The following is a 23,907-nucleotide window of genomic DNA, read 5'->3' on the forward strand; positions in this document are numbered from 1 at the left end:
CACACGTGCACACTAGATTTATTATGTCAATTTCCTTATGTGTTGCATTAATCCTATATGCTATGAAATCCAGAGGTAGTTTGCATTCTGGGATGATGTAGCAATTCAAAGATCTTACATGAGAACCTTGGATCCTTCTTACTTTCTGCAACTACTAGTCTTTTAATGTCTGGATTCTGTCTTCATGATCACAGTATGGCTTCTGTACTCCCAGGTATTGCTCTCCTATTTCTGGTAGGAAGAAGAGGAAACTGCAAAGAATGAAATGTAGATACTAGTGATTCTATTCTGTTTTAAAATGCTTTTTCATAAGAACTAAACTGTAACTTTTATTTACAGTCTATTTGTGGGTTCTGTATCAGCAGATTCAGCCAACGACAAGTCGAAAATATTTATAAAAAATAAAAAGTAACAATACAACAATTAAAAATAATACAAATAAAGCAATACAATGTTATAATTGTTGACATAACATATAAATTGTCTTAGTTATTTTTAAGTAATCTGGAGATGTTCTAAAGTATACAAAAGCATGTGTATAGATATATGCAAATACTAAGCCATTTTATTAACATGTGTATAAAGGACTTGAACATTCCTGGAGTTTGGTGTCTGTGAGGGGCTGTGAGCCAATCCCCCACTAATATCTGGGAATAACTGTATTTCCCATTAGAAAGAACTGTCATATGGCCTCTATCTACAAAGGATGCTGGGAGGCATTTTGTCTGGATATATTGCCATTAGCACATAAAGAAGTGAGAATGAATATGAGGAAACCCTACCCTGCAAGCTATGTTTGCCACAACTGCGTATGTGTGTGGGTGTATTTGTATATATTAGTGGACACCATGAGAGTCAAATGAGTGTTACACACCTTCAAAATCATAATGACACCTTTTACAGCATAGGTGCTCAGTGAGAATGTATTGATTGATTGATTTATGATATCTAATAGATATTTTATGTCTTGGATTAAAATATATTGTAATACAGTATTTCTAAATAACCCCAAAGCTGAAATGTTCTTTTACCTATGTTCCCTATTATGAAAAATGTATACAGAACAGAATTGGCATGAAATGTATCTATTCCCATGGCATAGACTGTAATGGAAAATTATCCAAGCCTAGCCTTGCCTCAAGATTTTAATCTTGTGATCCTCTTCATATGTCATACTGTAATACATGGACAATATCCAGCACATTTGATTTAAAACTATTTCTACAAAAATAAATTGTTTTCTTAAAGCTTAATAACCAGCTTCCTTCAGCATGCTCATTTTTCTCTTCACAAAATGTCACTATTTCTTCTTAGCACAGCTAAAAGATAATGCGTGTAATTCACAGCATTGATAAGGAATTCCTAAGGTAATTCTTCAGTGAGTATCTGTGCATACTTAGAAGAAATTTGAACATTTAGGAAATTATCTGGATAATTCAAGAAATAAAAAATAGCTTTCATTAATGGTCAAAGGTAATGGGTTATTTTGGCTCTAGTTAGTTGAAATTGTAAGTGTGAAACACTGTAACACAGTACATGAGTACGTGATATATCTCTATATGTGCATATTTATGTATATATTTATATTTATATATTATATTGGCCCATTTGTGCTGCTGTAAGGAAATAACTGAGGCTGGATAATTGATAAAGAAAAGAGGTTTATTTAGCTCATGGTTTGGTAGAGCATGCAAGAAGCATTACACCAGCATCTGCTTCTGGTGAGGGCTTCAAGGAGCTTCCAATCAAAGTGGAAGGCAAAGGGAGAGCAGGCATGTCGCATGGCAGGAACAGGAGCAAGAGAGGGAAGGGGTGGTGCCAGGCTTCTTTAAAACAATCAGCTCTCGCATGAACTAAGAGAGCAAAGCAAAAACTTCTTACTCATTACTGGGGGAAGGCAACAAGCTATTCATGAGGAATCTATTGCCATGGCACATACACCTCCCACCAGGCCCCACATTGAACACTGGGGATCAAATTTCAACATGAGATTTAGGGGAGCCAAACATCCAAACCATAGCATATATCTATTCTACAAGGCCGTAGTTCAAAGAATTGGTTTGAAGTGCTTAATTTTCTACAACTCTACAATTGCCTAATATTGCTTCATATTCCTAATTTCTGTGTAATTCTACAATTGTCTAATAGTTTTAGTTGATTTTCAAAACGTTTTTTGTATTATGGAAAATTCCAAATATACAATAAAAAATAATAATATAATGGGTCCCCATGTACCCATCACTGACATTGAACAAGTGACAACTCATACTCAATTCTGAGTCATCTCTACCATTACCCATGACCTCATGCTATATAGTTTATAAACATTTTATCTGTAAATATTTCAGATATATTTCTAAAGGATAACTGGATTTTTTAAAAGTCCATATTGTAATTATCAAATCTAAAAATCAAACATTAATTGTATAATATTCAAAAATATCTAATTAACATTCAAATTTCTAATTGTTCCTCCTTTATTTTTTATTATAAACAGATATTCTTATTTTGTTTTCATTAGGATCAAAACAGAGTCCATATGTGGATATTGGTTGTTAGGTCTCCTTAAATATAACCTTCCCCTCATTCTCTCATTCCCTTTCTCTCTCTTTCCTTTTTTTTTTTTCTTTTGCTTTCTGTTTCTTCTTGTTGAACAAACTGGGTAGTTTATCTTGATATTTTCCCACAGTCTAGATTATAGTGATAGCAGCCCCTTCACATTTGCCATTTTTCTCTGTCCCCAGTCTCTCCATATTTCCTACAATTTAATACTGAATTAGAGGTTTAACTACATTAGGTCCGATTTTTTGCAAGTTCACTTATGAATGGTGGTATGTACTTCAATTCATTTTACAAGTTTATAGGTAGTGTGGGGTGAGATAAATGGTTTTCAAAGTTGCACTGTATTTTTATTCTGTAATTTTGTAGCTTTGCTTCTTCAAAATAGCAGAAGCAAATGTTATAAACTTAGTTTGGAAATACCAGTGATTTCAATCTGTGTGCCATTCTAGAATGGTATGGCTATCATACTGGAAAAAATAATTTAAAGATATTAATAATAGTGAAAATTTTGGACATATATTGTCTCAGTTAATCTTCAATATTAAATTATAAGTTTGTGTAATTTTCATTTTACAGATGATGAGACTAAAAGTCACAATGATTAAAATCTTGCCTAAGAACACCCAGGGATTTTCAGGCAGGCAATCTGACTCCCCAGGGTCTGCTTTTAAGCACTATACTATACTGTCTTGAAGACAATAATAATTCTACATGGTAGCAATATTCACCATGAACACGTTTTAATACTTCTGGAGATTTTAAGCCTCATTCAAATGCACAGAATAAAAGATTGAAATTGATTTAATGCAAATGATAATGATGCTATAGTACCTATGCTGGTGTGTGTGGGGATGTGGGAGGTATATTATATAAAAATTCTAAAATGACTGTTGTAAAATGGGGAAAGTACCTCTATACAAAATACAATGCTAAAAATATATTCGTATAATTGGAAAGGAGACTCGAAATGGCATCTGCTTATACACTTTGAGAGATATTTTACATCCATGTGAATCATTTCAATGTTGGGCAACTCTAACTTAGAAGGTTATTTTTTAAAATTTGGAATTGAAGTCAATTTTTCTAGAACTTTTAGCTACCTGACAATGAATTGTCACAATAGACAGATAGTATTTCTATCCTCACTAATTAAATCAAACTTCTCTTCTAAACATCAGTTCTTCAAATATCTTAAAGCATCTGATTTAGCCACAAGAAAGTTTCTCTCTTTAGTGTGGATATCACAACATTCCATTCCTTCAACTACTCACATGATAAAAAAAAATTTTTTAACAGTACTTAAAGTGACCTTCCCTGACCCTCCTATCTAAATCAGTTTCCTCTAAAATTTATTTTTAGAACACACTTTGTAGCATGTAATTATATTGTTATTTGGTTTATTATTTGTTTAATATCCATTTTACTATGCTGTATGCTCCATGATGAGAGCAGAAACTGTATTTCTTTGCTTTACCACTGAATTTTAAAAGACTAAGATAGAGTCTTATGCAAAGAAAACATTCAGCACATGAATGTGAATGAGTAAATGACTTATTTTCCTGATTCCTTCCCATCTTGTCTGTCTGATGGGTCATGTTTTTTCCTGAACTTTTGAAGAACTCAGACATCAACAGCAATCATTAATATAAAACTAATACTATGTTTCAGATATAATTTAACCAATGTAAGATTCAGTGAGCTGTTCACTCCCTTGATATGTGTAGTTATATTAATGTCAATTAACTAGGCACATAGTGGATTTTCAGTACTCTTTTGTTCTTTCTGGTAACAGCTATAAAAATTATATCTTATTTCGTCTGATGTTTTCAACTGTCTGGGTCTTTTTAACATACTGATTCTCTCTGTGTCCTCACTATCATTGCCATTTTTACCTTTTGAAAATTGAGCAGGCAGTCTTCCATTTTAATTCAATTTCTAGATTAAAACATATTTAATAATGTGGCAAAACATTAAAATAGAAAGACTTGAGCCTTGCCACTTTGAGATTTCTTTTCAGTTTGGAGAATTTTGACATCATTATTCAACTACCTAAAAAATATCTGCAAGACAGTACACCATGCACCTCATCACTCTCTTACTTTCTTGTCTTTAAGGGTAACATGACTTCATTAAATGTCCTCTTCAGTACACAATTTTTTGTAGAGTCTTTCTTTGTTCTACCAATATTACAAAGTTTTTTAAAGTGGCAATGTGCTAAAATAAGTACTACATACTCTTTTTTAAATTTCAAAACATTAATTAAGAGGGTATACGTGTTTTTATTACATGAATATTTTGTATAATGCTTAAGTCAGAGCTTTGGGTGTGCTCATCACCGGAATAGTGTTCATTGTACTCAATAGTTAAGTTTTTATCTTATACCCAGTCTCCTGCACCTGCCTCTATTTGGTTTCACTTTGTGCTGTGTGTACCCATCTATTAGCTCCCACTAGTGAGAACATATGGTGTTTGGTTTTGCATTCCTGAGACACTTCACTTAGGATAATGGTCTCCAGTTCACTCCACATTGCTGCAAATGACATTATTTTATTCCTTTTTAAGGCTGATTAGTACTCCATGATATGTGTGTGTGTGTATACCACATTTTCTATGTACACTCATGAATTGAAGGGCACTTAGGCTGATTACACATCTTTGCAATTGTAACTTGTGCTGTAATAAACATTTGAGTACAGGTGACTTTTTGAAAAGATGATTTAATTTCCTTTGGGTAGATACCCAGGAGTGGTATTACTGTATTGAATAGTAAGTATACATTTATTTCTTTCAGGAATCTCCATATTGTTTTCCATAGAGGTTGTACTAATTTGCAGTCCCAACAACAGTGTATAAGCTTTCCTTTCTCTTTGTCTCCATACTGGCATCTATTGTTTTTGGACGTCTTAATAATGGCCATTCTCATGGGGGTAAGGTGGTATCTCATTCTGGTTTTATTTGATAATTTGCATTTCCCTCTATGATTAGTGATATTGAACATTTTTTCATGTGTTTATTGGACATTCTTTGTCTTCTTTTGGAAAACTTCTGTTCATGCCATTGGCCTATTCTTTTTTCTTGAGTTTTTTGTATATGATTCTGAATATCAGTCCTTTGTCATATGTATAGTTTGCAAATATTTTTTCTCACTCTGTAGGTAGACTCTGTTGATCATTTCTTTTGCTGTGCAGAAACTTTTCACTATAATTAAGTTCCATTTATTTATTTTTGTTGTTGCTATGATTGCCCTTGGGGTCTTAGTCATAAATTCTTTGCTTAGGCTAATGTCTCAAAGTTTTTTTTACATTTTCTTCTAGAATGTTTATGGTTTCTTGCCTTATATTTAAATCTTTAGTCCATCTTGAATTAATTTTTGTATATGGTGAAAGATAGGGGTCCTGTTTCATTCTTCTGCATGTACAATCCAGTTTTCCCAGCACCATTTTTGAATAGGGCTTTCGTTTCCCAGTGTATGTTGTTGTCTTCTTTGTCAAATATCAATTGGTTATAGGTAGACAGTTTTATTTTGGGGTTCTCTATTCTGTTTCATTGTCCCACATCTTTACTTTTATATCTGTCCCATGCTGTTTTGGTTACTATAGCCTTGTAGTATAATTTGAAGTAAAGTAATGTGATACCTCTAGATTTGTTCTTTGTACTAAGATTGCTTTGGTAATTCAGATTCTTTTTTGTTTCTAAATGAAAATTAAGATTATTTTTTCTAGATCTGTGAAATACTCGTATTTTGATGGGATTGAGTTGAACCTATAAATCATTATAGGCAGGATATACATTTTAACGAGGTTTACTCTACCAATCCATGAGCAGGGGATATTTTTCCATTTATTTGTATCATACCTGATTTCTTTCATCAGTATTTTGTAATTCTTCATGTGAAGGTCTTTAACCTCCTTTGTTATATATATTCATAAGTATTTTCTTTTCTTTGTAGCTATTATGAATGCTATTAAGTCCTTGATTTGACTCTCAGCTTGACTGTTGTTAGTATATAGAAATGCTCCTGATTTATGTACATTGATTTTGTAACCTGAGACTTTGATGAATTAATTTATCAATACTAGGAGTCTCTTGGTGGAGTCTTTGGGGTTTTCCAGATACAAGATCAGTTCATCAGCCAACAGGGATTGTTTGACCACTTCTTTCCAGATTTTGATGACCTTTGCTTCCTTCTCTTGCCTGATAAGTTTGGCTAGGACTTCCAATGCTGAATAGAAGTAGTGACAATGGGCACCCTTGGTTTTTTCCCAGTTCTTAGAGGGAATACTTTTAACTTTTCTCCATTCAGTATGATGTTGGTCATGGGTTTTTCATACATGCCTTTCATAATTTTGAGGTATGTTCCTTCTTTGATTAGTTTTTGTTATGAAAGGATACTGGATTTTATTGAATGCTTTTCCTGTATCTATTGAGATCATCATGTGGTCTTTGTTTTTGTTTCTGTTTATATGGTCATTTATACTCATTTGCATATATTAAACCATCCTTGCAACCCTGGGATGAAACTCACTTAATTATGGTGGATTATCTTTTTGATGTGCTATCTATTGAGTTTGATTTGCTAGTATTTTGTTGAGGATTTTTACTTCTATGTTCACAAGGAATATTGTTCTGTGGTTTTCTTTTTTTGTTATTTCCTTTCCTAGCTTTGGCATCAAGGCAATACTGGCTTGATAAAATGGGTTAGGGAGGATTCCCTCCCTGTCGATGTTATGGAATAGTTTCTATAAGATAGGTGCCATTTCTTCATTGCAGGCCAGGCAAAATTCAGCTGTGAATCAGTCTGTTCTGGGGCTTATTTTTGTTGGGAGATTTTTTTTATTTTTGCTTCCATCTTGATACTCCTTATTGGTTTGTTCAGAGTTTCTATTACTTCCTGATTCAGGATTCGGAGATTATGTTTCCACAAATTTATCCATGGCTTTTAGTTTTCTATTTGTTTGTGTACAGTATTACATTCTTAGTATTCATGAATGTTATTTTGTATTTCTCCCATATCAGTTGTATTATCTCCTTTTTCATTTATGATTGATGTTATATAGGGATTTCTCTTTTATTTCTGGTTATTCTGGCTAGTGGACTATACATTTTGTTTATCTTTTGAAAGAACAAACTTTTTATTTCATTGATCCTTTGTATTATTATTTTTTTGGTTTCTGTTTTGTTTAGTTCTGCCCTAAACTTTGTTATTTCTTTTCTTCCCCTAGCTTTGGGGTTGATTTGTTCTTTTTTTTCTAGTTCCTTGAGAGGTGACATTAGGTTGTTAACTTGTGATCTTTATTTGTTTTTGATGTAGACATTTAAGGCTATAAACTTTTTTCTTGGGGATGCTTTTCCTATATCCCATAGATCTTGAAGGCTTGTCTTCCTTTTGTCATTCAGTGCTAGGAATCTCTTGATTTCTATCTTAATTTCATCATTGACCTAAAGATCATTCAGCATCAGTCTGTTTAAATTCCCTAACTTTGTGTTGATTTGAGTCTTTCTCTTGGAATTGATTTTTAGTTTCATTCCATGGTGATCTGAGATGATACATGGTATGATTTTGATAGTTTTTGAATTTGCTGAGACTTATTATGTGGGCTAAGGTATGACGAATCATAGAAAATATTCCAAGTGATGATGAGAAAAATGTATATTTAGGAATTTTTCAGTAGAATATTCTATAAATGTCTGTTAATTTCATTTGTTCTAGAGACATGTTTAAATCCGATGTCTTTATTCATTTTCTGCTTTGATGAGCTATCCAATACTGTCACAGGAATGTTGAAGTCCCTGACTATTAAGATACTACTCTTTATTTCTTTGCTTATATCTAGAAGAATTTGCTTTATGAAACTGGGAGCTATTGTGTTAGGTGCATATATATTTAGGATTCTTATGTTTTCTTATTAAATTATTCCTTTTACCATTATATAATGACCATCTTTGTTTTCTTGTACCACTGTTAATTTAAAGACTATTTTATCTGATATGAGAATGGCTATAACTGCTTGCGTTCGATTTCCCTTTGCATGGAATTTTCTTTTCCATCCGTTCACCTTGACATTGTGTGAGTTATGATGTGTGAGATGTGTTTCCTGGAGGCCACAGATATTTGGGTTGTGTTTTTTCATCCATTCAGCCATGCTATGTTTTTTAATAGGGGCATTCAGACTATTTACATTGACTGGTACTATTGATAATGTAGGATGTTGTTCTGTTTATCATGTTGGATGATACCTTATTGTTTTGTTTTCTCTCTTGTGCTATGGTTTTATAAGAGCTCTGTGCTATAACTTTTGGAATGTTTATTCCCCACGCTGGTTGGTGTCTATTGTGCTGTCGCATATGTATAATGCACTTTTGAGCATTTCCTGAGGTTAGGTCTAGTAGTAACAAAGTCTCTTAATGTTTGCTTTTCTGAGAAGAACTTTATCTCTCCTTCATTTATGATAACTGAGCATGGTACAGAATTCTTGAATGACAGTTATTCTGTTTAAGAAGACTGAAGATAAGACCCTATTAGTTTTTGGCCTTTAAGTTTTCTCTTGAGAATTCTGCTGTTAGTCGTCTGGGTTCTTGTAAGTTCCTTTATATTTTTGCCTCATGGCTCATAGGTGTTCCTCCTTCATGTTGACTTTGGCCAGTCTGATGAGGGAGGCCAATCCTTCATCAGGATTGGCACCCAAAATATATGCATTGGTGATTCCCCTTTTGTAATGAACCTCCCAGGTGTTCACTGGGTTTCTTTTATCTGGATGTCTAAATCTCTGGTAGAACCATGGAAGTTGTCTTCAATTATTCCTTCAAATAGGGTCTCCAGTCCTTGTGCCTTTTCTTCTTCACCCTTAGGGATGCATATGATTTTTATGTAATATTTGGCTGTTGTATGTAATCCCATATTTCTCATTGACTTTGTTCATTCCTCTTGACTCTTTGATCTTTATTTTTGACTCGCAGAGTCATTATAACTTGAAAGAGTTATCTTCAAGCTCCAAAATTCTTTCTTCTGCTTTGTCTAGTCTATTCTTAAAACTTTCCACTGTGTTTTGTATTTCCCTAAATAAGTTTTTTATTTTCAGAAATTTTATTTTTTAAAAATATATCTATCTCTTTAGTAAATTTAATAAATTTCCTGGATTGTTTTCTGCTTTCTTTGAGATCACTTTCCATGTTCTGTTATATTTCATTTAGCTTCCTTACTATCCATATTTGGAATTCTTTATCTATCATTTCAATATTTTTATTTTAGTTGGGATCCATTGCTAGAGAGCTGGTGTTTTGGGCATGTCCTTTCATTCTGATTTTTTCATACTTCTAGATCCCTTCTCATCTGGAGGAGCTGTCACTTCTTGGTTTAGGTTTGTTTGCTTTGTTTAAATGTGGCTTTTTCCCCCTCCTTTACTTGTGGGTACTTTGAGGTCTAGATTCTGGATGGATACCTTGGTTATAGATATCCTTAGTAGAGTGGTTTTCTCAATTGCTGGTTATTTGTAGGCAGTAGCATGGGTGTACTGTGTGTGGGCAGATTCCTCATTTCTTGTTGGCAAGAGAACGTGGAGGTGTGTGAAATCCTTTCTCTTTCCCCAGCCCTGTGGCCTTTTTAACAGTGTGAATTATATGGAGATGCTCAGTTTAATCTCTAAGTCAATAGGTGGTGTTTATGGGTAAGAGTCAGCCATGCCCTGTATGATTGAGTCAGTAAATGCTGGAATGGGCTGTACAAGTTGTCCTCTCTGCTAATAGATGGTACTTACAGGAAAAAGCCATCTGCAGTGTTGTTTTCTGGGACTGTGACAAACTCTAACACCTCAGGAGAAACATTCAAATGCCCAGGTGGTGGGTGGGGCCTTGGAGCTCCCAGGATACTCCTTCTCCACCACAGCATAGGTGGGTGGAGGACTGAGGTTGGGTAGGGCTGGGTATGGTGAGCCTGCCTACAGGCTCCACAAAGACCAGCAGAGGTAGAGGCTCCCTTCCCAGGCAGCTGGGAAAAGCTACCAGGGAGGGACTGAAGCAGTGCTAGCAAGCCAGAAATTCTACTAATCAGGGGAGGGGCCATCTAGGATTCACAATGTGGCTGTTGGGAGTATGTTTCACTCTTCTCCCTCCTTCCCTGCCCCAGCATCTACTTCTGGTGTCTGGCCACAGGATAGAGCTCATACTAGCTGAGTACACTGGTAATGGTGCCCTGGGCTGGGAACTTCCCTGTCCAGGATCCTTCCCTGGACCAAAAGTGCAAGTTTCCTATGGGGGGAGGGATACTCTAGTAGCATGCTGTGGCTCAAAGCCACACTGCATTCTCCTTTCAGTTCTGCCCACGTGTGTTCTCTTGGCTCCCAAGATTAGTTTACAAATCTCCCCTCTGTGCTCCTGAGCAATACAATTGAGTCCTAGGGGTATGTACTCCTAGTTGAGTATCAGAAATAAAGATGTATTTAATAGATATTTTTTTTAAAGAAATAAGCTTCATGACGATGTCAGCAATTATTATATACATACACATATATACATAAATGAGTATAGAGGTAAGTTTTAAAAAAGCATGATCCTTTTTGTAAGACTTTTCAAAGATTTTGATGTGAATTGTGACTGATATCTAATACATAGTATTTACAATGTTTATTTTAACATGAAACTGACTTTTTTGTCAAATATCTTGTGGGATTCTTATTTTATGTAGTATATTTTAGGAGATAATATGGTAGGTTATAGTGCATATGTAGGGAGGAAAAGAGAATAGAGTGTAATGAAGCCTAATTGAGTATATGTTAATAAGCAGTTCATTTTCAAACAATATCTCATTCAAGAAAAGGTCTGGGGGAAAATTATGAAATTGTTTGAGTGGCAGCCCAAATAACTTACTCTTTATATAGTTTATTCTAAAAGCCAAGAAAGGTTTGGAGACATATAATCAGGTTTTGTTTTATAAATGTAAATGTAAATGACTGACCTTGTTCAATACTGCAGTATGGGTGTATGACCCTGAACAGATCGATTTATTTCTATGATAATAAGTTTAAGTATCTGTAGAACATGGAGGCTATACAATGATTACCAGTTACATAATTCTCTGGCTTTTATAAATCATATATAAGCCCCAGGGATTGCACAATTATCCAGAGCCCAGAAGTAAATCCCATAGAAAGTAGCATGTTAGGTACTAAAGACTTATCAGGAAGCAATTTATGATATCCTCTTTATCTATCTTGAAGGGTATATATTCTCTAATTATTTATGTGGTCTACTTAATGAAAAGCCACACCCAAGTAACTATCTTTCCAGTTGTAATTAAGTGTTAAGCACATGGAAAAATTTTGACAGCAATACAGATTTATTAAATACAATTATGCATATGAATATCTGCTTTTCTTTTTAATGCTTCAAAGAAAGGGCATGGTTAAGAATGGAACATATATCCAGTGAATGGGTTGCCCATTCATGACTCAGTTCACAAACTGAACAGTGAAGGCCTTATTTCCTTTCAAAATTCTCACTCCCTTCTTGTAAGATGCAAATGAAGAAAATTAACCAGTATTAAAATTCTATCTATAGTACTATAAATATATTTCTTCATATATTCAATAAAATTTAATGGCAATGTCTTCATCATTTTAACTACAAATATTAATATCTTATCTTTTTTTCAAATGTGTTGGACATGTATAATTTATTGAAATATAAGTAATTTTTCTTAATTATTATTGATTTTCCAAAAGCCAGCTCTACTTTGCCACCAGGATTACAATCTTATTGCATTTGTTAACACATACAATAAGATGTAAGTAATGTATATGTGAAACATTTCAAAGAAATGAATAGCTAGTATCCCACTAAGCTTCTGCTTGTCAGAATTTGTTTCTAGAAGGGTTATAAATGTTAGCAATAAGAAAGCTAACTGTTTCTATGTCCTCAGTAACACATTCTAGTCTATCACACGACTTATGAGCAAAGGATCAGCTGAGATGGATGATGAATGATCAAATTAAAATCCTTCCCACTCTTAGAGCAAATATTTCTCATGCTGACAATTCGTCCATTTACTATTCTTTTGTGAAAACCTTTGTACCCTATAAGTCTCAATTCAAATTTGCAAAAAGTTTGGAGGCTTAGAAAATGATTTTTAGCTCTCCTCTATTCCCAACATTTACAGAAAAATAGATTAATAAATGTTAAATGCCTATTAATAATAACTTCATGTATACTCTATAGGATCCATCATGAGCCAAGTTGAAAACATGCACATACACACATGCTTTCATATAATATATTTAACTTGAGACCAGAAAATATGGATATCACAAAACAACTAGTCTCCCACAAATGGATGAAGAGCATATATAATGGGATCTTTTGCATTTCTAGGCAAGAAAGAAGGTCTGACTACTAAAAACTGCTTTGTTGAGCAGACATCTGTTGAGACCCAGATTTCTTAAATATAAGTTAGTATAGTGAATTTGGCATTTCCATTTGATTCAACATGAGATTGCTTCAAGTACTTTAGTTAGCTCCTTGGCATATTAACTTATTAGTTTAACTAAAATCAATGGAGAAATTATATGATGATCTGCAAATCAGCTTCCTAACATGCCTGACCTGTTTAGGTCTCCTATAACCTAAAAAAAAAAAAAAAAAAAAAAAAAAAAGGGTAGAAAAGCCAAAAAATGAGGTGAACTGAGTGACTGAGTATTGTTATTGCATGCTTGAAATCTGGAGTTTATTTGGGAGACAGTATCACAACATCTAAGCTCATTAGATAGCAGATTAGATAGCAGTAGCTTTCGAGCCATTTTTATGTCAATCACAGATGCCTCTTCACTTGGTGTATATCAGGAAAGAAAGGTTTAAATCTTTTTGTTTCTTTGAGTCACATTTTTTGTTATAAAATTTTATTATTTCCACTTTTAAATAATATAAAAAAGCTTGCATGTGGTCTATATGAACATTTCATTGAATAGTAATCAAATGAATAGTCACTCAATTATTGGCAACATAAGAAACAACTTTACAACAATCTTTGAAGTATCCCATGTGTGCCTCCTGCATTCTGTACACTACCCCTTTCTCTACATAAACACTAGTGTCAGTCAGTTATGTGTTGGAGGAACTTTTTCCAAATTCATGGATTCTCCTGTTCCTTTATTGTATTTTAAATCAAAATGAGATCTTAATTCAACAGGATTTAAATTTCTCATATTTTTTCTTTTAGAGTTGTTATGTATTATAGCTTACACCAAGATCATAAAGATACTGTTCCTATATTTTCTTTAAGATATTTACAGCTTTGCCTTTAGCACTTATATTTTTGAATTTATTTGGCATTTATTTTCAAGTATAATATGAGAAAGATATCTATTTTGATTTTTCCCATATGAATAAGCAAGCATCACAGCATTATTTATTTAATAGTCTCTCCTTTCTGGAGCACCTCTTTTGTCATACATTGGGTTTAAAAATATGCACATGTTTATTTCTGGCCTCTCTATTGTGCTCTGCTGTTCTGTTTTGTCCTAACCCTGTACTAGTGCATTGCTGGTTTAATTACTATACTTATATAATGTATTTTGAAACAGAGTAGAGTAATACTCCCAAGTTGGTTCTTCATCTGGCTCTTCTTGATGTTTTACACTTCCATGTAAACTTTACATTCAGCTTATCAGTCTAATTAAAAAAAAAACTTGCTGTAGTTTTGAGTGGAATTTGGGGAAATACTCAAAATAACTTCTGAATAATTGACATTTCTTTTAATATAGTATTTTAGATATTAATATTAAATGACTCATTTCTATTTACCCAAATACTATTGACCCCTAAGACAAAAAAATAACTCACTAAAACAATAAAAACAAATAAATAAATGACATGGCATTCAGAGCTACGATGTCTATGATTTTTTCCTAACAAATTTTTCTACTGAAAAGAGAAAAAAAGACACTATTTTTAGAATAGCTTTATTCTAAAATACTGTGTTATATACAGTGTTGTCCTCTAATCCTTAAAATAACTTTAAAAGTATGCATCATTAATTATCTGTTACAGATGAAATATTTGAGTGTCAACATTGTTGAGTACCAGTATATACTGAGAAGATATAACCATGGTAACCTGACCAACGGTTTATAGGACCTAATTAGTATATGATATTCTACTTTTTGTTTGCTTTGTTGCCAAGTGTGCAATCAGCATTACATATTGCTTGATTTACTCATATAATTTTCTGTCCTGAGATAATCCCAGAAGAAACAACTTCTGCAATGTGTTAGGATGATGAAAACCAGCATCAGAATTTTTAGTTGCTCAATAAAAATAAGGATATTCAAAAGTGTTACTACTATTTGAAGGGCAGTAACAGATATCAGATGATCAGATTTCAGAAACTGTACTGTATTATAAGTAGAGAGTATTGAATCAAACATATCCCATATCTGATGTCAGAAAACTAAAGTCACCCAAAATGGAATGTTCAACATAGTATAATAAATAACATATTGAGTATCATTGAGTCAATAAGTGATATAGTACCATGATTTGAATCCAGTACAGACACCATGGGCCATCCTGTTTCAAAAATTAAATCAGAAATTCTTTACAACTTTCAGATCAACAGAATCAGGTATTAATTGTTAACAAGTCATAGTAAAAGCACCACTCACAAAAATTAATTCAAGATGGATAAAAGACTTAAATGTAAGGCATGAAATCATAAGAAGTCTAGAAGGAAATGTAGGAAAAACTCTTACAGATATTGGCCTAGGCAAAGAATTTATGACTAAGATCTCAATGGAAATTACAGCAACAACAAAAATAAATAAATGGGATTTGTTTAAACTAAAAAGTTTCTGCACAGCAAAAGAAATAATCAACAGAGCATATAGACAACTTACAGAATGGAAGAAATATTTGCAGCTATACATCCAATAAAAGGCTAACATCCAGAATCCATAAAATATTCAAGCAAATCAGCAAGAAAAAAACCAAGAAATCCTATAAAAAAGTGGGCAAAATACATGAACAGAAGCTTTTCAAAGAAGAGAGGAGGAAGAAAGCATAATCAAGGAAGTCACATAGTTTTAAATTTCAGAATACTTAATTTGGTTTTTTTGTATAAATTTCTAATTTATTTACTTTAATTGTTTGGAAAATGCAATAAAGTCAAGAATACCCATTCTTTACTTAGTCAAGATTTTACTTCAGTTATTTTCAAATAGTAGGAAGAAAGTGGGATTAAGAAAATGGTGACTTTTATTTAATCCTAGCTGCACCACTTGTTTTCTCTTTGGTCTTAGATGGTTATTATCATTCTTGAACATTAATTCTGCATCCATACCTACTAGGATTCTTGTGAGCATTTAAAGCATCTTTAAAGTTTCAGGCACTGAGTGGAATTTATTAATCTGAAACAATTATTCTAATTTTTAATATTATATAAATCAGGAAATTCCAAAACCTTTTATGTCAGATTCATTGTCTCCTAGCATATTTTTTCTTAATTTATTATCCTTATTTTATATTTGAAAAGTGGGACCAAATAACAGTTATTTCCCTATCACATTCTTTTGAACTATTTCAATATTCATCATATCTATTTTAATACCACAATAGAAGCTAAGTGGTGAGGGCTCCCTCCTTAAATTTTAGATAATTTCACAAAACTGTACAATTTTGAAGGATGCTATATAAAACCCATAAACAAGCTTTGACACCCTAAAAAACTTTAAGGCATTTTGTAATTTATCTTTTCCATCTCTGATAACTTTTGTGAAAGGGTTCAAAATATAGATTGAGCAATTATAAATTGTATAAAAGTGTAAAACTATTAGATTAAACTTCAAAAATAATGTTGGGAAGTAATTAATATATTAATTAAGTTCACAGAACTTATGTGCTGTCACCCACATACACTGTACTAACAAAGATAAGCAAGCCTACAGAAATGAAGGCTATTATAATCACATTCATTATCAAAGATAGGTCATTTATACTACATGTGAAAAGTGTGACAATAGGTAAGTTCTGCAGGAATCCCAAGAGTGATCCCGGGGTACTGGTGGTTAGAGAATACTGACCACAGAACCAGGAAACTGTGAATGATAGGAGAAATTTGGTTTGAAGAAAGAATTACGGGAATTATACAAGAGCATGCACAATGGAGACATAAATTAAGGGTTATGGAAGGGAATGAAGAAAGTATAAATGCAAGGTTCTATAAAATGAAATTAAGATATTGAATGAACTTTATAGCTTGGAATATGTGGGATAGTATGAAATGGCACAAAACCTCTCTTTACCAAAATAAATATTTATGAAAAAAATCAATGATATACGTCATGTGTGAAGACAGATTGGTTTATGGGAAATATGCATATTGTAGGGGTGAAACTAACAAAGCATTTTTCTATGTGTCACAATATGGTCTCCATATGTGTCATGAACTTGCTGATTAATACTCAGCATTATGGGACAGTAAGTGAAGGGATATGTTACCGACTGAACACAAGAGCTGTTGTGGAGGGTCCAGGTCCTATAATTACTCACTATTTCTTCTTCTCAGTTGTGAAATGTAAGTGACAGGCAGTTTGGACTGTCAAGAAATGAGCAGTGAAGGTGATGACAGAAAAAAGAAAGAGAAAAAGCACTCTGCAAAGGTCAACTTTCTGTCCCATTTGAAGCAAAATTTTAAAAGAGAAAAATATTACAGTTTGACTTATTAATAAAAATACTCTTCTAAGAACGATTGGACTAGAGCAAGCAAAGTTTTTCTTAAAAAAATATATTACCAACATTGACAAGCAATTCAACATATTTAAAAGAAGGAAAGTAGGAAAATTTAGTGGCAGCAAGTGCAGGGCAATAATGAGATGCTCTTGCATAATGTAATAAAAAAAACTCTTTTATAGAAAATCAGAAATTGCCATTTTGAAATAATACAGAAATGTCTCTAAAACTTGACAGCACTGTCATTACCTCAGAAAAACATATGGAAACTTCTTTAAGAATAATGATGTTTAAAAACCATAGAAGAAAGACTTTTGAAACTTTGATGCTATTGTGTAGTGATTTGCAGACAATTACAATGAACTACACGACACATTTTTATCTGCCCAATCATGTCATCATAAGCCAATGTGTGTGAACTAGCAAATCTCCAGTGTTATTGGGAAAGATAACTATCTATAATAAGAGGAAGTTGATGACTATTTTTTTTTTTTTTTGTTAAACTTGCAAACATCTTTCCTGTGTTTATAACTTCTGATTCCTTATTAGTGTCTCCTCCTCACTTTCTCCTCTCTTTACACAATCTATAAGGTCTTCAAATTTTGTCATTGGTAATAATGAACACATGTACATGTACGTGTGTGTGTGTGTGTATTTATCAGAATCATTATGAAGGAAATATATAAAGGCAAAAATATGAAAATGGAGCAGTATATGTAAGACTTGTACTTTGTGATATTCCAAGTCAGTCTCTTCTATGTTGTCTTAAGACTGATGGCTTGTTCAGAGTAGTTACAACAAAAATACAGATAACACTTAATCATTTACTTAACAATTTAGGTGTTCTTTTCCCCCTTTGCTGGATCACATCTATACTTAAGATAAGTTTAAAGACAACCAATTGAATGTTGAAGAAAAATACAAGTTAACCAGGATTCTGGTGTACTAGAGTGTTTTAGGTGCATGCTTTTGAACCAAGGAGGAAACAGATATTAAATCGACCTGCTGATATTTTTCAAAACTTGGTTCTCTTCATTTACCTTGCTTCAGGGTAAGCTGTTTCTTGGTATTTCTATAAATGTTTTTGTGAAGTGAAAACAAAATAGAAGCCTTAGATCATCAAAATAAGTGTGTATATTAAATATTTCTTAAAAATAGAAGTTGGCAACAGAATAGTTGTAGATGTTGGCTCAGGGCACAATAGAACATATATGAAAATAAACAAAAATAGAATTGAGGTTGACTTTTGCAAGAGTGTAATAGGTATTTCTAGATAAAGTTGTAGTGGCAAAATATAGCAGAAAAGTAAGTTAAAATAAGTCATTCATTAATACTGAGTAAAAAAGATAAAGTACTGGGGCTTAAGGAAATGGCACTTATGTAATTACGATGTGGCATAGTTTAAAGTGTTAAAATATTATGATAGAGTTTAATGTGTCAAATGACAAGACAAAAACCAATTATTATGCTGAAATATGCAGTATGTATTGACATAATTTCCAAGAGATTTTTTTTTGCCATTGTATATATGCAAATTGTGTGTCATTCTCTCATTTTTGGGGAATCTCTATATGGAGAAGGCCAATGAACAATGAAATTAAGAATTACCTCATAAGAGGAAAGAGGCAAGTTTATGTGCTGGGAAGAGGAGCTGATAATGAAAGATGAGTTCAAAGATTGTCACTGAACAAGAAGGTATAAAGATTTGCTCTAAATTTCAATTATTCTTATCCACACAAAAAATAAGGATTACTGATTTTCAATGTGGATTAACAGTATTATTAATATGAATTAATAATATCTACAGAGATCTATGGATATTATTTTTAATTCCTGATCATTAACATCTATCCATACATGAAAATCTTAAATTTCATTTTGTTTTAATAGGAATCTGACAGAAGGCTTTCTATAGCAATGTAGTCTTAGTACAGTGCAAGCTTGATACATTTTCAAAAGTCTGTCTAAAATGGGAGCTCCCAGTCAAATAAAGAAAGACTCAGCGGTATCAAGTTATTTGAATAAAAATTCAGAGAGATGAGAACATGCAGCAAAGTTAGATGTGATAAATGTAGGGTGACTGAAGATGTATCATATAAATACTTAGAAAGTCACAATCAAATCTTATGCCTCCCAAAGACAGTGACCAAACTCATGGAGATAAGAATTCCATCTTTAGTGACAGATGTTATTAAGTTTAACAAGAATATTCAAAGAGGATAAATAAGAGTGATAAATATGTGGCTACTCAGTTTCTTTTTCACTGGCATATTTTTTCCCCTGTAATATAGTGAAAAATAATAGTATACAGCCACTCGTACTCAAATGTCCTTGAAAATAATTGTATCAATTTGGGAGAAAGAAAATGAGTACCAGTACATACTGAGAAGATATAACCATGGTAACTTGAACCCAGATTTATAGGACATAATTAGTATAAGATATTCTACTTTTTGTTTCCCTTGTTGTCAAGTGTGTGATCAGCATTAAATATTGCTTGATTCACCCATATAGTTTCCTATCCTGAGAAAATCCCAGAAGGAACAAACTTCTGCAGTGGGTCAGAATGATGAAAACACACATCGGAATTTTTACCTCCTCAATAAAAATAAGGATATTCAAAAGTGTTTGTACTGTTTGAAGGGCAGTAACAGATATCAGATGATCAGATTTCAGAAACTGTACTGTATTATAAGTAGAAAGTACTGAATAAAACATATCCTGTATCTGATGTCAGAAAACTAAAGTCACCCAAAATGAAAAATGAAGGAAAAAAATGGATGCTGAAATTCAATCCACATATTCCACTAGCATAGTCCCTGCTTCTCTAAAGAAGAAAAGTGGCCTAGAAATCAGGCACCAAGTCATGCACTGACACATTTAATCCCACCTCCCAGAGACTCCATTGCCTAGTGATGACTCTGAGTAGTGTGGGATGGCTCCAGGCTTGTCTTGAGTCACAAATGAAAACTTAGAGCTCATAATATTCTCTCATTGCTAATTTTTCCCTTAATCCATGTGAGGGTTTCAAAAATGACAGAAACAACAATTATAAGCTTAAAATAGCAGCCTATGTATTGAGATGCAATGTTGAGAAATGAAAACATATGGAGGCCCTTGTTCTTTTTTTCCCCATCCCTCAATATTTAAAAGAAGATACGTAAAAAATGGAGCTCTGGAGTTTTCTTGGTGACTTTGAGCCAGAAACAGTGTATGCAATGGAATTCTCAGACAGAATTCTGTGATCTTGCATGGCCATCATCCTCCAAAGAAAAGACCAGGGAAACTGGTTCACAGATAATGCCTCTGATACACACAGATGATATCTGTAACAATGGCTTTATTTTATTTCATTTTTTCAGAGTATTAAGGCAAACATGCTACCTAGAATCTTTACTCAAATAGGAATCAGTACTTGGACAGAAATCACAGTGCAGCAGCAAAAATTATTTCTCTTGGACATGCCAACTCATGGCCTCTCCCCACGGCCACCTGCCTAGAGAACTTGTCATTTTCTGCTCTTCAGCTTTTATAAACCCTGCGCTGCCTGCCCTAGCTGGGCCAGAACCTCCTGACCTACCTGGGAAGGAGGAGGGGATGGCTGGATGACCTCTGCCTCCTACCTAAGCCGACTCTGCCACCCTCCCTGGTACCCTCTGAGGTTACAGGCTTTAGCAGCATCAGGTCTGAGCCCTGGCTGAGCTCTCCTAGGAGGTTGGGGATGGGGCTTTGATGTCTTTACTTATATGGGAGAATTTTTCCTGTAGATATTCTGCTTTTTTGCTATATGGGATAGTATTTATTAATTGGCCCATTTCATTGTGGGGTTCAATTCAACTCCTTACTCATTTGTCCAACAAATATCTATGGAACATCTTTTAAGTGCATAGTTTCAGATATAAAGGTTAACATGTTAAGCAAGGTCCCTGCCTCCTTAAGTTTATATTCTAGTGGAAGGGAGGAATAGACAATTATTAAGAAAAACAAGGGAACAAAATAATGACAGATGGCAAGAATCGCTACGCTGGTAACTAGAGGAGGTTTGCTGTGACAGAGAAAAAAGGGGGTGGAAAGCTAATAAGGAGATGAACTATTTAGGGAAAGTCTCTGAGAAGGTGATGTGTAAGTTGACACAAAAGCTGAGAAGGGGTGAGTAGTGTCAAGTATATTGAGAAAAAATGTTTTAGACAGAGATGAGGAAGTATAAAATTCCTGAAGCAGGAAACTGAAGGCCACTGTGGATAGAGGATAATAGAAAAGGATAAGAAAAACAAGATGCATGGGATAGGGTAGATGAGTAACTTTGAGGATGAGTAACTTCTGATGCCATAATTCTGAAATTGAAATGTGGGTTCTTATTTATCTTCAGATTTTTCCTGCCCTGTTTATGCTTGATCACAGAGATCCGGTCAAGTACATATGCTATCCATACATGAAAATCTTAAATTTCATTTTGACAGAGATCTGACAGAAGGTTCTCTATAGCAATGTGGTCTTAAAATTTCATTAGTTCATAGTTATATATAAAATTTAACTTAGGCTAAATAATAAGAATGTAATATGTTTAATAAAATAGAAACAATAAAGTACAACTAATGGATATATATTTTAAATCACATTGGTGTGTGGTAAGCATATAAAAGCTAGGAGATAGCAGCAACCTCTACTATTGTCAATGTTATTCTTTCCAGTGCTAATTAAAAAAAAGATTCTGTTGCCTATACAACCAACATTCTGCCAATATGTCATTTGTTTTAGAGTAGTTTGCTTTTGTTGTTGTTGTTAGCTTTTTTCTTTTTGAGACAAGGTCTTACTCTGTCACCTGGGCTAGAGTGTGTTGGCATGATCATAGCTCACTGTATCCAATTTCTGGACTCAAGCAATCTTCCTGGCTCAGCCTCCTGAGTAGGTAAGCCTACAGGTGTGCACCAACACACCCAGCAGATTTTTTAAACATTTTTGTTGAGAGTCTCACTATGTTGTTCAAGCTAGTCTTAAACTCCTGGCCTCAAGTGATCCCCCACCTTGGCCTTTCAAAGTGCTGGGATTACAAGTGTGAGCCACCACAACCAGCCTGTTTCAGGGCAGTTGAAGGAAGAGATGTATAACATAAACATTGCCTAAAACTTTCAATGTTAGAATTTCCTGTCAATGAGTGATCCAATCCCAACAATCTGGCCTGAACTTGCAATATAGTCATAAAGTTTTAAGAAAACTTAAGAAAACCTATAATCTTTTGAAAACAAAACAAAACAGGATATTAAAGCAGCTTTAAAAAAAAAAAAAAAAAAAAACTGCCATGTTCTTCAACTGTTGTCTTCGATTTTCCAAACTTGGAAACAATTAATGCCTGCTGAAAATTTAATATTTTTCTCTCTGCTTATTGAATGTAGCCAAGTTGTTCTTTCTGTGATCAATTCCTGAAACAAGGTTACTCTGAAACAAAGATACTCAAATAACTTAAGCAACACCAAAAGATCCTCAATCCACTCAATTCACTCAGTTAATGACTCCATTCTTTAGGACCAAAATAAGGAACTAAATTCTTTAACTCCCTAGCATGTCCTTTAATACAGATCATGGGAGGGAACTCAGGAATGTAATGAGGAAACAATATATATTTAAATGGTAGTCTTAAAAAGACGCGTACTTATCTATAAAATATTTTCTAGCACATAGAAACTTATAAAGTGCAGCTCTAAAGGAGGTTAACAGACATTAATTCCTCTGTAGTATCATAATGTGTTTACTAGATCCCACACTGATTGCTATGTTAGGATGAAGATTTCTTTGGAAATTACACATGAGAACACTGGAAAGTAATCAGTGCTTTCATTTCTCCTTTCCTTTGCTTTCATTCTTTAGCTGCCCTGTTCAAATCAGCCTGAATGGCAAAGACAGGCTGCCCTCGTTCTTGGTTCTTTCCTTATCACCACCTCGAGAGTAGTGCCCAAAGGTCTTTTTTTCAATCTTTGAATTGTTTCTCTCTCTTACACTCTCAATTTCCTACCATCTCTCAAGAGGAGAGGTTGGGAAAAAAAAAAAAAACAACCAAAATAAAACCCTTCTGCTTCAAATAGACTAGGAGGAGTTTAGCTAGCTAGTAGACTATTGAGTTGACTTGAAGTAGAGCAGAATAAGAAAATTATAGAACTTTTCAGATAGGCATTGACTCTTCAAAATACCTGATAAATTGCTGCTCATTGTTCAACTCCTCAAAATTCAGATCCAAGGACATGGTTTACAAATGGAGCTGATAATTTTCTGTTAGAGCCTCCATTTTAAGTTTCTGTTTTCAAGATTTCTCTCTTCTTTGGATGCAGAAGAAAATGTCTTCTACTATTTTCAACTGAGAGCCCATTAACCATGGGCCATGCCCTTATGTGGTCACCATGCAGTGTGACAAAGCTGGCACCCGGCACCTGTGCAATGGGAGATACCATTACTGACCTCCCTTCATAGGGCACCTGAGAGAGATGGTATTTGTACAGTGCAGGTACAGTGGGAAATCATTGAAATATACACCAAAAGCTAATTCAGGCAAAAAGTCTTTCTTTCACTGACTGGCTGAATTGTCAGATATTTTTAATATTCACTTTTCTTTTTTAAGAATAAAATCTATGTTAAAGTGCA

At 33.7% G+C, this 23,907-nt stretch overlaps 1 long non-coding RNA gene across 1 annotated transcript; it reads right to left on the minus strand.

Moving 5' to 3' along the window:
• Window positions 1-23,636, minus strand: LOC142869958 (uncharacterized). The gene is made up of 2 exons (XR_012918486.1): window positions 23,460-23,636; window positions 1-251 (listed from the first exon to the last, which is right to left on the minus strand). It is a non-coding gene; the product is annotated as an uncharacterized LOC142869958 (long non-coding RNA).
• Window positions 23,637-23,907: the final 271 nt, after the last annotated feature.

Source organism: Microcebus murinus, chromosome 3 (genome assembly GCF_040939455.1).
Source record: "Microcebus murinus isolate Inina chromosome 3, M.murinus_Inina_mat1.0, whole genome shotgun sequence".
Classification (NCBI taxonomy): domain Eukaryota; kingdom Metazoa; phylum Chordata; class Mammalia; order Primates; family Cheirogaleidae; genus Microcebus; species Microcebus murinus.